Below are 14,914 nucleotides of genomic sequence, written 5' to 3' on the forward strand. Positions count from 1 at the left end.
TTTGCCTACTTTTCATCCATTATGCCCAGGGGTAGTGAGTGTTGCATGGGCCTAGTGTTTCTGAGGGGTGTCTTCTTGAATTTAAACACCATTGAGGCCATGGATGGGCTGGGATTGTGCTGATTTTATTGTTTTTTGTCGTTTTTTTGGGCCTGCTGGTGGGGCCCTTTGCCCAGGGGTGGTGAGTGTTGCATGGGCCTAGTCTTTCTGTGGGGTGTCTTCTTGAATTTAAACATAATTGAGGCCATGGATGGGCTGGGATTGTGCTTATTTTATTGTTTTTTGTCGTTTTTGGGGGGCTGCTGGTGTGGCCTTTTGCCCAGGGGTGGTGGTGCATGGACTGAGTGTGCCTGTGGTGTGGTCTCACTCTCTTTAATGTAAACATCATGGATGGCATTGGATTGTGGTGATTTCTGGCTGTTTTTTTGTTTTTTGGGGGTGTACTGTTGATGTGGACTGGCCATGTGGGTGGTGGTGGTGGCCATCTTGAGTGCTGGCTGGTACAGGCAACATGTGCTTGGGGTGTAAGGGGCCATTTTGAGGAGAGGCAGTGTCTGAGGCCTGCACTTATTTTGCCTATTTTTCATCCATTATGCCCAGGGGTAGTGAGTGTTGCATGGGCCTAGTGTTTCTGAGGGGTGTCTTCTTGAATTTAAACACCATTGAGGCCATGGATGGGCTGGGATTGTGCTGATTTTATTGTTTTTTGTCGTTTTTTTGGGCCTGCTGGTGGGGCCCTTTGCCCAGGGGTGGTGAGTGTTGCATGGGCCTAGTCTTTCTGTGGGGTGTCTTCTTGAATTTAAACATAATTGAGGCCATGGATGGGCTGGGATTGTGCTTATTTTATTGTTTTTTGTCGTTTTTGGGGGGCTGCTGGTGTGGCCTTTTGCCCAGGGGTGGTGGTGCATGGACTGAGTGTGCCTGTGGTGTGGTCTCACTCTCTTTAATGTAAACATCATGGATGGCATTGGATTGTGGTGATTTCTGGCTGTTTTTCTGTTTTTTGGGGGTGTACTGTTGATGTGGACTGGCCATGTGGGTGGTGGTGGTGGCCATCTTGAGTGCTGGCTGGTACAGGCAACATGTGCTTGGGGTGTAAGGGGCCATTTTGAAGAGAGGCAGTGTCTGAGGCATGCACTTATTTTGCCTACTTTTCATCCATTATGCCCAGGGGTAGTGAGTGTTGCATACTTGCATGTCCCTAGTCTTTCTGTGGGTTGTCTTCAATGTAAACATCATGGATGGCATGGGATTGTGCTCATTTTTCTGTGTTTTGTCGATTTTTTGGGGTGTATAACTGAACTGATGTTCCTCTGTCTTCCATTGCTTTTAGGTGCACAAGAAGACTCAAGAGAACCACCAGTCCCAGGAAGAAGTCCTGCAGCGGTGTGTGTGTGCAGCATAACGTCACGCGACGTCACGTCTGGACACAGAACCCTCTGCAACTCGTGCAACTGCTGCCTGCTGACCTGCTCTGAAGAAGATGGCCCCAAAAAAAGTAACCCGTAGCTCCTCTAGCAAGAAAGGTGCCAGTAAGGAGCAGAAGAAGCAAGTTACCAAGGACACTGGTGTGCCGCCCGCCCCTTTTTTTGGGAGTAAAAAAAAAAGTATGCCTGCAGCAGCAGCAGCGGGATCTGCTGGGGACCAAGCTGGCAGCAGCACCCCCGCTCCATTGGGCTCAGTGCCACCACCACCACCACGCCAACTTAACTCCAAGCCCTTGAGTGCTGCAGAGGCAGCCAGTATAGTTCTTCAATCACCATCGACCAGTGATGTTGGCTCATCGCAAGAAAGCAGCAGCAATGTCCCTCAATCAACACAGGTTGTTGTAGCTCATCTGACGAGTGTTGAACAACCACAGCCGCAACAACAATCACATGTGCAAGTACAAGCCCAAGTACATGTGGAAGGAGAGGCAGCGCAAGGAGATGCGCAAGCAGAGGTGCATGGAGGGTCACACGTGCCCACAATAGTTGTTCCTCCCGAAGTAGGGGCACATCAGGAAATCGACAATCAAGGCGAGGTATCATTTGAGGAAGCCACTCCTCCTGATGATCCTTCATTGTCTTCCACACCCCTAGCAAGGAAGAGATCAAGGGTGGTGTCTACATCCTCTTCAAGCCCACCTCCTTCTGATGATACGGATCAAACTTGGAAACCAGCACCACAGCCGTCTGAGAGTGAGGCACACCATGATCCAACAAAGGTAGTTAAGCGTAAAAGGAAGCTTGTCCAAAGTCTCAGAGTTATGGAGTGTGATGAGGCTCAACAAGAAGTGGCGGATACTGCTGCTGATGAAGACTCTGCCAACGACGACCCAGTCATCATAAAGGTCACTGCAGCCCCAGCGGGCATGCAGCAAACAGACATTTTGACCCTAGCCCGAAGAGCTGCTGAGCGTGATGATGATGATGATGATGTTGTCGATGAGGAGGCAGTGGAAACACCACAATCATTGGAGTTAAGTAGTACACCAACTCGTCCCGCTTCCATATTTCTTTCTGGCAAGAAGAGACCTCCGTCAACCTCGACCTTAATTAGTGGCGGTGAAAGTGCAAAACGTACAAAAGTTGGGCAATCCAGATCCTCCACTTCATCTGGCATTAGCTTCATGACCACCACCACCAGTATCGCCGCCTCCTCCAGGTCCCACAGACACTTCAAGTCCCCAGTTTGGGACTTCTTTACTGTTTGTCCCAAAAATCCAAAGTTTGCCATTTGTACCCTTTGTAAGCTTGCAGTTAGTCGTGGTAAGTCAGGTACCAACTATGGTACCGGCGGCCAGAGAGGTCATCTTGAGAGAAAGCACACTGTCAAATGGTTTGCGCACCTAGATGCGATCAAGAAAGGCCAAATTCAAGGAAACGTTGATGTTTCATCTGATGATGACGAGCAGGAAGAAGACGTGTCAAACACTTCCCTTACACCCAGTACCCCTGTCAGCAGCACACCCAATGTGAGGCACACTAAGAGTGTTGGAGCGAGTGAGACACCAACGCACAAAAGTTCACCAGCGAGCAAAATTGGGTCAACGAAGTCATTATCAGCCCGTAAATGCTTGGTCCAGGGCAACATTAGAACAATGCTTACTTCAGATGTGCCATATGAACGCAACCACCCACTGACGCGTCTGTATAACACTAAGCTGGCAAAAATGCTAGCTGTGGACCTTCTACCTTTTTCTTTTGTAGAAGCGGTAGGTTTTCTTGAATTAGTGGCAACGCTCTGCCCTAAATGGAAGGTTCCGAGCCGGTTCTATTTTGCCAGAGTTGCGGTTCCAGCACTACATGAAGATGTGCTGGAGGCGATTGGGGCAGCTTTGCAGAAGAGTGCTGTTCACACAATACATCTGACAACAGACATGTGGACCAGTGGCGCAGGCGCTGATTACATGTGCATCACTGCACACTGGGTCTCTTTTTCAGGTGTTAAAGCAAAGCTAAACGCAGGTGTTGACCCGGACAAAGTTTTCAAAGCTGCTCGGAAACATGCAACACTAGCCATGTTTGGCTTGGAGAAAAGTCACACAGCAGAAAACCTTTTGGAAGAGTTTAACAAAAAGGTCTTGAAAATGCTATCCCCCCTAAAACGCAAGATTGGTTATGTTTCCACGGATAATGGCGCCAATGTAGTTAAGGCCATGTTGAAGGGTGACCATTTTAGAGTGCCGTGTTTGGCGCACTGTATCAACCTGGTAGTTCAAAAATTCTTGAGTGATAAACAGAGTCCAGCGTTCGAGGTAATGGCCACCTGCCGCAAAATGTGCAACCATTTCAGCCATTCTTTTAAGGCCCGGAAGCATCTGCGGAGACTGCTACTTCAACGTGGAATGCCAGTGAAAGCACTCATCCAGGAGGTGGCAACACGTTGGAACTCAACCTTCTACATGCTTGAGCGTCTGTATGAGCAGTATACGGTACTCAATCACTATTTCTTCACAGAGGCTACATCTCAGAAGGAGGACATGCGGATGGGTGCGGCGCAATGGGACATAGTTAAAAGCCTGACAGACATGCTTCGTCCTTTTGAGTTCTTCACACGTGCAGTCAGCCAGGAGGACTGTAATTTGGGAAAAGCTATCCCATTGTTGTGCATGCTGGAGCACCAACTGATGGCGGTGTCTTCTGAGTTTGAAAAAGATGTAAAAAAAAAAGACCATTTTATTTTGTCTGAGAAATTATTAGAGCGCCTACGTGGTGATGAACGTCTTAAAATGATCAACTCAGAACAGCATTACATTTGTGCTACTATTCTGGATCCACGCTACAAAAAGGCGCTGGCAGGCGAAGCATTCTTTCCTTTTGCTGATGCAGATGTTCAAAAGTACAAACATTGGTTAGCCTGGTCAGCCAAGAGGTTTGAAAAAGAACGGCAGGTTATTGAAGGAGAAGCCAGTACATCAGCATCAGCATCAGCAGGCCATCCCCAGTCACAAGAATCCACTTCTGCACCTGTGGCTGGGGCACAAGTGACCTCTCAGCCGTTAAAGACACCGGCAACTGGATCATCTGCACCACACACAACAAAAACAGTGGCTGCTGTAGAGGATTGGCTAAGTTTGCTTGGGTATGGTTCTCGAAAAAATGTCACAGCCACAGCAAAAAGTAAGCAAAGTGGAGGAACCGTTGATGACCTTGAGTCGATGGTGCAGGACTATCTGAATGACTCAACAGAGGTCTTTCTTAATGATGAGCCATTGCAGTATTGGCATGGCAAAAAACAATTGTGGCCACAGCTCTCCAACCTGGCTATAAACTATTTGTCTTGCCCACTCGCAAGTGTGTCTTCTGAACGTGTTTTCAGTGCTGCTGGTGGCATTGTAACTCCCAAACGGAGCCGCCTCTCGCCCAAAAATGTGGAGCGGCTGACAATGATCAAGATGAATCAGCACCTCATACCACCAGATTACAAAGTACGAGAAAGCACGCCGCATGAAGACGAGGAGGACGGCAACGTAGATGAGGGGATTTGTTCTCTGTTCGGTGGCACTGACCTCATCCAGCCTGAATTCGCAGAGTATGATGACGAAATCTTGTTCTTATTCCCTGACACCGAGCCCTGAAAATGAGACAATCAATCAAGAACTTTCTTTTTCGTCCTTATTCACTTTTATTCCTGTGTGCTTTGTGTCTCTCTTTCTTTGTTTTGCACAGTTAATTTAATTCAAACTTTAATCACCTAATCCCAAAAACAAGACCATCATCAGAACTGTCTTCACTTGTTTGCTTATTGATTTGAAGGTGCCGCAGTCTACATTCCTCAGGTTCACAAGTTCTGAAGAACATGCTCCTCTATCCTCCTCCTCCAGACTGCGATTTCCCTCAAAGCAGAGTGCTGGATTACGCCCAATGAAGAAAGACTCAGCACTTGTGGGGGTGTTGTACTTCTTTGCGGGTGAGTTGACGGATTTGGGCCCATTGCTGTGAAGCTCTAATAATGGACAAAAGTGTTTTGGACCAAATATGAGGTGGAAATATCTTGCCGTTTTTGCTGACTTGCTTGCCTTTGAGGTGCTCTTTGGCGGGGTTCCGGGTGTTTGTGGGTAATTTTTGGTGTCTGGGAGCACTGCTGCGACAGTCTAATCTTGATTGCATTTGCTTTTCAGGAAATCCGTGGTGGAAAACAGGAGTTATGATGATTGATGATGATGATGACCTAGCTGCACAGCGCCGCGTTTGGACCGAAGGCCGAGAGATATTGTAAGTATGAGATTTAGCTTTTTCGCTGTTTGGGGGTGTTGTCGGGTGGTTTTTTCCGGGTGGGTTGGCGGGTCTTGCCTGGGGCATTCCTGGGAAGGTCTAATACCGGATAGAAGTGTTTTGGACAAAATCCTGAAGGAACAGCCTTTTTTTTGCTATTTCTTCTGTCATCTTGCTCAATGTAGCGTTTTGGGGGGCTTCCTGCTGTTCGTGGGTGGGTTGCGGCCGGGGTCTCTGTCGAAGCACTGCTGCGACAATCTAATCTTGATTGCATTTGCTTTTCAGGAAATCCGTGGTGGAAAACAGGAGTTATGATGATTGATGATGATGATGACCTAGCTGCACAGCGCCGCGTTTGGACCGAAGGCCGAGAGATATTGTAAGTATGAGATTTAGCTTTTTCGCTGTTTGGGGGTGTTGTCGGGTGGTTTTTTCCGGGTGGGTTGGCGGGTCTTGCCTGGGGCATTCCTGGGAAGGTCTAATACCGGATAGAAGTGTTTTGGACAAAATCCTGAAGGAAACACCAGTTTTGGCACTTTTTGTAAGTTAGGGTTCGTTAGGGTTAGCCCTAGCAGCAGGATTGCATGTGTTTCGGGGGGTTCTATTGCAACGCAGTTCTGGTGTTGTAGAGCACTGTTGGAGCGATGCTGGCTATGGATACTTTTGCTTGCTTGCAAGTGGTTTGAATACAATCCACGGTCTGTATTTGGGCCTACTGTTACTTTCAAAGTACGTTTTGTAACCATTTTTCTGCTAGGCATCGTTTTTGGAGATCTGATTGGGGTTCTTCTACATTTTTGCGACTAGCTTTAGTAAGGGTCTTGGTGGGAGCATTGCTGGGAAGGTCAAATTTTGTTCTAAAACACAGTTTACAGTACACCTACCTTGAGGGGAAAGATCCGCTATAATATTTTGGCCATACTTATTTATCCTTAAAAAGGTGACTCGGACAGAGCACGCAATTTCAAAAATATTGTACTGTCTATTAGGGAAATCAAAGTGTCACATTTTGAACCACACAGCGTACATACCTTTTATTTATTTATCAGTGGTATTGTAATAGCACTTCCTGTTTTCCGTTCAATAATTACAGGCCGGGTTTCAGTCAACATCCGCCAGGCAGGCAGTGGACAGGGTGTCTTCTGTCAGTGGTCACCAACATTGATGGACGAAGCGTCAGCTGGAATGGAGGAGTGCCGCCAATAAGAGGAATTGTTTGCTGCATGCAACTTACTTACCAAATTCAAGGACAACTCCAACAACATACGCAATACAGATACAGTATCCATTGTTTTATTCTATGAGTGTGACTGCATGTGCTTAGCTTTAGTTTGTAACCAAAGATTGTCTTTATCTTCAATTATTGTTTGTCCATGCTCTGCTTTTTTTTTCTTCTCTCAACAAAACCTACCCAAAAAGAAACCCCCATTCCCATCCATTTTACAAACCCTAACCCTCTTCCCCCGGGCTGTGTTGTTTTGCTTGATGTCTGACTAAAATGACATCAATAATTCCACACACTTGCTGGGGAGGATAAGGTCATAGCAACAGGCTGGTGAAGGAATACGAGGATATCTTCTAGACTTACTCAGCTTCAGTACTATATCTTCTAGTAGTAGTAGCCAATGTCAAATAAATTCAACGCAAGTACTAGTTATACTTGCAAGCAAATATTTTACCATTTGTTAGGCTACATTATGGCACTGTTCTGTCTGTCACCTGCTATATTCTCGATCGTACCGTAACCGTTGTAATGCTACAGTAAGGACAAACAAGGTTTCGTTTTCTTTTTTTCCATAGGCATGCAACTGCCACTGTGTCACACCACTAGTACCACCGCAATGAGGAAATGTCACCCGCCCAGGATTGACAACGTTAATCCCCATTTCACGTGGAGCCAGCCCTGGGCCTAGCCCTAATTTCTAACACAAATTACAGGTAAGATAAGCGTTTGGTGGGAGGTAGTATAATGGAGTATTATTTCGGAGTAGACAAGAGATTGACGGTTGTACTACTTAAGTCCTACGACTGTTCAGGAAAACAAAGTTACTGTTACACCCCCGCCCCCCACCCACCAGACTGAAAAGCAGTAAAAAACAGGTATGGTCAGATAAAGTTTAAAAATATATTTATGTAGCCCTAACAAAATAATCTCCCTCACCCACCCTAACCCCAACGATTGTCTTTGAAACGTCCCAAAACGATCCCAACTCCCAAATCCCACCCCCCAAAAGTCTATAAAAAAAGGGCAAGGGACACTCCACTACTGGAGGGTGCTGGTGCTGGTGCATTTTGCGGCATGGGCATCATACTCCTTGCGGAGGGTGGCAAGCTCGGAGCGGAGGCCCTTAACCAAGTTCTTATACTTCAGGACCTCCTGCTCCAGGTTGGACATTCGGACCCGTAGGCGGCGTTGGCGTTCCTTGCAGCTCCTGTGGGGGGCAGCTGGTATTTCTGTTGCTTGGCGGTGGCGGTTGTCTTTGTTAGCCCGGCTCGGTCCCGCTGGCTTAGTCACGGAGGAGGATGCAGCGGTCCCAGTCGAGGATGTTGTTGTTGCCCCGCTCGACTGCGTGTCCTCCTCCTCCTCCAGGGCCACCAGCCGCCGATATTCGGCGACAGTGGCCTCCAGCCTCCGTTGCCGGGCCATTCTAGCCTGCTCCCTCCGTGTTGTTGATTTGTAAGGAGCAACTATATGAAGAAAGAAAGACATAGTCTGTAACCAATGCTCCTTAGCATTAATAACACAAAGTGATTGAGCCGAAAGTTGGGTCACAGTACAAGTAGCAAATTGAAAGCACAGTACATAACTATTGAGGACAGTATCTATGTAACCTCCCACTTCTGCATCCTTGCTCTAACATTAGTGGTAGTTTAATGAACAAATTCTACGACCACTATGGACTTCCATTACAGTCGACTATGACAGTACACCAGTCTTATTCTTCTTCTTCTCTCTTGTTTAGGGAAATTGGTACGTTATCTTATGCAAGCCGGCAGAATGACATGGACAGCACAGTGAACTTGCACCCGAGAAAAAAAGTTGCACACCATGATGAGTGAGACAGACTTGCGTTACTGTACCGGTCCAGTACATGCAGGTGGTGAAGCTATTACTTTTCTATTACGGGTGGCACTGAGAATACTCTGTTACAAGGGCTACTGCTTAATTAATTTACCTTTCACCCTACAGTGCAAATGAGTACTAGAAAAGGAAAATGAAGAAGCTAACTAATTTGATTATCTATCACTTCACATGGGACGTATTTGATGACATATGGGATGACTTTAGGTGCTTTGCTTAATATTGAGTGAACAGTGATACACCCACACATGAATGACGTACTACAAGTAAACTAAAGTTATTAAGAGAGGTACGGAGTGTCCACCGTAATAACCAGATATATGCTGTGATTGCAGACGCAATACAAAGTACTGCTACTATTCATGGTAGTATTGGACACATTTACAATTTCTTTTCCTTGCCTTCCCTGCACTGGAACGGACGTGCGGGTGCGGTGGTACATGCTCTTCAAGGTAACACTTACTTCATCTGGCGACCATCTACTCTCTCTAGATACACATGTGCTATCTAAGAGTCAGAGAATACCATGCTCCAGGCATCCATTCAGTCAAAGTATACGCACACATACAGTTTCTGTTTCACCCACCCAGGCTGCTGTCCTTCCACCCATCCTTGCTTCATCATTGACCCAGCCATGCACCATACCATATTCTTTCCTTCCCAGCCACCTCGGGGGCCAAGCAAACACATATCGTTCTTCTTTGCCAGCCATCATACAAGTTCGCGTCCCACTTACTTACACCCTTCTTTCGCTTTTCGTTCATCCCATCCATCACGTTCGTCTAAGAACTTATTGGGATTCTTCTCACCAAAAACTTCACAGCTAAGTCGAAGTACATTTCGAGGAGGCTACTACCTGGTTGATTTGTAATACACCCGTGCAGAAAGCACACTATGCAGTCTTCAATCTCAATAAGTAAGGAATATATAGCTTACCTGTTTCCGCCACCACCGTTTGAACCCCCACAGGCCCGTCCGCCGGCTCTTGCACCGCCTCCTCCCCAGAGTCCTCCGAGTCCTCGCCCAACACAGCCACCTCCGCGCTGGCCCCGTCACCAGATGTTACACCTACAAAGTACATTTAAGAATGTTAGAATACACCACTCACTACTATATAATATTTGGTCTAGGAGAAATGTTAAAAAAACTGAATACAATGTAATAATTTGTGACTGTCTACTCCAAAGTAAAAATGTCCCATTTTCCAGGGACGGCTGTTGTCTTGCTGCACTTTTATGCACAACTGATGAATGCTTGCTTTTGATTTTTAACACGCACCACTTTTTCTCCTAACAGACAGAAGCTTGACTCCTAAGAACACGACCAGGATCAAGTTCAAACCAGGTGAGAGCTCGGCTCGACCACAAGAAATGTGTCCAATTAATCGTCAGCACTAACCACTTTTCCGTTTTCAGTTAAATAGTTTTATGACAAAGTAGATTTTAATAAATGTGTTTACTTTTAATAAAGCTTTTAAACTTAAATAGACTCTGTGGTTTTTGTTCCTCCAGACTAGAGTGGATGAGCTAAAGGTTTTGGAATTTTTGCAAGCATGAGTGCCTCTGACACTTCTTGACTGTGCTGTGACTCCGTACTCTCTTGTCCTGCGTACGATAATCTAGAGATCATTGGGGATCAATAATCGGTGACTTCGGGAGCTGAATGACTCTGCCACACTATCTAGTCAGTAAGGAGACAGTGCATAGAGCTATTGCTGAATAGAATGGGAGTCCAATGGAATTGCCAAATGTCCAATCTTAGTTAGCTACACAGACAGACTAATAAGAATAGTCTAGTAATACCACAGGGAGTCATATTCGAGGCAGGATAAGAATTTATATCCAGTCTACAAGAAGATCAAAGACGATTTAGAAAAAATCGAATGAGGAACGCTAGGAAAAAATAGGTACTCTTTATTAAAATGTAAACTTACTGTGGCCAGCAAAGGAGCCCTCGCCTGCCCGATCCTGGCCTGCATCCTCAGCACCCTCCTCCTGTGTCCTCTTGCCCTTGGGGGGAGCTGATGTACAACATGAAAGAAAGAAAGACCAGAAAACATGGATGAGATTTTTCAACCAAATCAAACATTTCAAAAGAACAATAACAAAATATTTTGGAGAAATAGCAAATAGATAGACAACTATTCCACGGGATCTATCTCATGTGGTATACTACGTTATTCGTATTGCCTGATTTGCGGAACGTTGACTTAGAAAGTTCCTATGTAACTCAATAAACAGACTACTAAAGAGGTTTGCCTAGGCCTGGCACTGCAGGCAGCAGTCCGCAGCACGCGAAGTGACAGACAAAGTCCATCCTGCTTGCAGATCAGTGAATACTCAAACTATCAATCCACCCACCACCGCCACTATTTCTTCTTATAGCCATGTGTCTAAAGGAAGGACTGGACTTCAGTCTGTTGGGGCTGATTTAGAAGTCCCTTGCGGCTCATTTTCCTCCATTGTTGCGTGCCTTTTGTGACGCAGCGGCAGAACAAAAGACTCGCCATGGTGTTGGTGCGGCGTATATATTAAAAAAAACCACATATGGGCATATGGGCGATGCATCACGTTGTAAAGCCCTGCGCCATCAGGGGGCGTTCCGGCGCAAGGGAGGGCGTACCTGCGCAGGAACGAATCCTAAAAGTGGCTGAGGGAAATCTACAAGATGTCAATCAGTCACTTTTAGGACAATGATGCATGACTCAAACCCTGCGCGCTTGAAGCCGACGTACGGGTTGATGCAGCATTTGGGAGATAGGGTACCCCAGAGCATTGCTGGAGCTGCGCCATCGTTGGCACGCAACTCCAGCAATGCGCTGCCTTTACGGCACAGATGCGTAAGGCTTCTGTGACGTTTTGGGCCAATGGGTGGTGGTGGCATGGCACACAATTACTGCCGCATCCCTGCTACTTTGCAGGGATGCGCCGGTAATTGAAAATATGACCCTTAGTGTCTAGCATTACGCAGTTCTTATCTTTACACTACACTCATACATAATTTCTCAGGCCAATGAAATGCTTCTGAACACAACATACAAAACAAAGAAGCATAGTAGCAAGCAAGGCTACTGAGAAGGAGAGCAGTGCACCTGAAATGCATAGAAGATTTTGAAATATAATTTACCTCAATGTAATCGGCAGCATTATTGCTCTTGGTAAAGAACAAAGATTTGCAAATAACAGAGCAGGATAAAACAGAGTAGTAAATGTACTACTACTACTACTCACCAAGCCCGGGGACCTCTACGCCGAGCGCGTCCAGCAAGTCCCGTTCCCGGTCCATGACATCGGTCCAGCGGTGGGTGGCCTGGTTATATGTGCGCCGGACCCCAGAGAGCTTATACATGGCCCGGCACACCTTCTCCCACCGCTTGCGGCGCTCCCGGATGCCATAGCCAGTCGCGATCTTGCCGCCTCCCAGGATCGTCTTGGGGAGGCGGCGCTGGACGTGGAAGATGAGTGCCGCCACTTCCTCCGCGCTGAAGATCTCCCGCGGCACCACTTGCTCCCCCCTCAAACGCCCGCACGGGAGCCGGGCACGGGGTGCGGGACCCTTCCCCTTCTCAGGGTGCTTCCCGGCTCCCTTTACCATGGTCTGGGCAGAAATACAGTTAAATGATAAACAAAAAATAGAATAGTGAAGAAGAAAAGAAAAGAGTTTAAAAAAGTAGTTTAAAAGTAACTAAAAGCAGCAGAAAACACAAAAATATAGAGCTAGAAAAATAGAGGGATAGATAATAAGTAAAATTAGATCAAATAAACTTCAAACAAGCAAAGGATGGCAGAGATTGAGAGAGGATAGAGAAAGCATGCCCAGAACCATAGCAATGAATGAGAAACAAGATGGCCGCGCCCGTTCACGACCGCGTGGGTAAGTTCGCGCGAGATTTTCCTGGCGAGCACGCGCGAAATTGTACTAGCGAGCAGCACACTTTGCGAGATTACACATAGCGGCCGGAAACGGAATTACGTCACGCAAACAAGATGGCCGCGCCCGTGTACGACCGATAGGGTAACTTGGCAAACGTATAGCTAGAAGCGCCTCGCGAACACGCGCAAGATCACGCGAACATACACGTCGCAAAAAAAACAATTTTGTATTCGCACGTATTCGCGGCTTCCGAAATCGATCTTGCACGGATTTGCGCCCCAAAAAACGCGCGAAATTGCAGAAAAAACGATTTTAGCTAAACTGAAAGCAATGAGCAGGTGCAAAAGTTCAAACTTAACATTAGTAACATTCAAGGTAGTGCTTCCTGAGGGGCCCCTCCAGAGTTTGCAACTATTCTATGACCCTGCTATGACCCAAACAGCAGGCTCATAGAATAGCTACAAGTAGACCATAAAGGTCCTGTGAAAAAAAAATTCACTGCAACAAAAAGCAAATTACAGATAAGGAAGGAAGCAGGTGCCAGCCAGACTGGAAGTTTCAAAATTACTGACACATTAATGACCCACAAATTAATTGATGGCAGTTGAAGAAGGGCAGGTGTGCTTGCTTTTTTCAACCACCATAATCTACAGTGATAAATAAACCTAATGGGTGGCAGTGAGGATGTACCAGAGGGTGGCATGGGTGTCCCAGAGGGTGGCAGTGGTGAAACAGAGGGTGCTGTGAACCTGTGATGATAATCCAGACGTAGAAACAACATAGTCGCGGCCGTTGCGAGCCGAAAAGTAAGTTCGCAATTGCGAACTTGTCCCAAAATCGGCGCGAACGCGCGCCAACACAAAAAACGGGAAAATCCGCAAATCCGCGAGAGTTCGCGTATCTTCGCGGATTGCGAATCCGTAAATCCGCAATTTCGCGTACGCGAGATCCGCTAGATCCGCCCATGCTTCAGCGCTATATAAAACTCTACAAAAAAAAAAAAAAAAGATGTGTTTTTTAGATACGGGATGCACTACTGTAATCCGGTGCAATAGTGTCATCTGTTTAAACAATACAACGTAGATGATTTCAACAATATATAACAACAAGTCCAAGTCAATGTGTGAACAAAATGTCCATGAACATTTATATATTTCCCTGATGAAGGACAATTGTGCATGCCCCGAAATGCATTGGGATCGGCCGCACTGTTAGATGCTTATATGTTAATGTTGTACTCAGTTTCATGAAGAATATTTTTCTTTCAAGACGCATCTCATTTGGATATTATACTGACTGAGCAAGACACAGCATCCAAATGGTCATTTTGCCATGGACATTTTGTTCGCTCTTTGATTATACAGTCTTGGACTTGTTGTTTTATATATATATTTTTGAAATCATCTACCTTGTATTGTTTACACAGATTACACTATTACAGTAGTGCATCATGTGTCTAAGTCACACATCCTAGTTACCATTTTCAGTTCAAATTGGGTGGGAGGGCAGAGTCTCCCCACAAGGTGCACACTTTAGAAAATTACCAAGAGTAATTTGGCCCACATTTGACTACATTTTGTTTAATTCAAGTGCAACCCAGCTGTTTCTTTGTTCTTTTAGAAATATGGCATTTTCTTACTTTAGCCATTTGGTGCCTTCTGCCTGCCTCTGAATACAAATCTGGAGTGGGTGACAGCTGGCTTCCTGCATTCCCTCTAGACAGCAAAACACAAAGGAAGCTTAGTGTGACTGATGGGCTATCCACATCCAGATGGGCCATCCTGGGCAGGATAAGAGGGGGGAGCTTCCAGTTACACCTGAATAGGTTGTCTCCGGTCAACACACAAAGGGCTGAATACCACTCGCCATCCCCCCCGCCCCCATAGTGAGTCTGGAGCCAGGGCAGGAAGGGCAGGGACTCGGTGCACCTCAAATGCCTTTTTGTCGCTCTGTCCATCATCTCCTTTTGTATCGCATTATTTGCCATAAGTTGGCAGGGTATGCTCAGACGTGAGTCCCTTGCTCACTTTGCCACTGCATTCAAGATAGCGTGGCTGATGAGGATTATAGATCCGAAACTGGTCCCAGGATGCTTGATTCCGGTCCAGGAAAGACATGGCTTGGCAGTTCGGGCTGGAATGTTCCCATGAGGCACAGGGTCAGACTGATTTGCATATGGCCATGTCTGAACTGGGTTGGCGGAGTGAGCTAAAGAATGGTGATGGATTAAACCCTGATCTGTTGACTGGGGGTGAATGTT

Source organism: Lissotriton helveticus, chromosome 8, assembly GCF_964261635.1.
Source record: "Lissotriton helveticus chromosome 8, aLisHel1.1, whole genome shotgun sequence".
Lineage (NCBI taxonomy): Eukaryota > Metazoa > Chordata > Amphibia > Caudata > Salamandridae > Lissotriton > Lissotriton helveticus.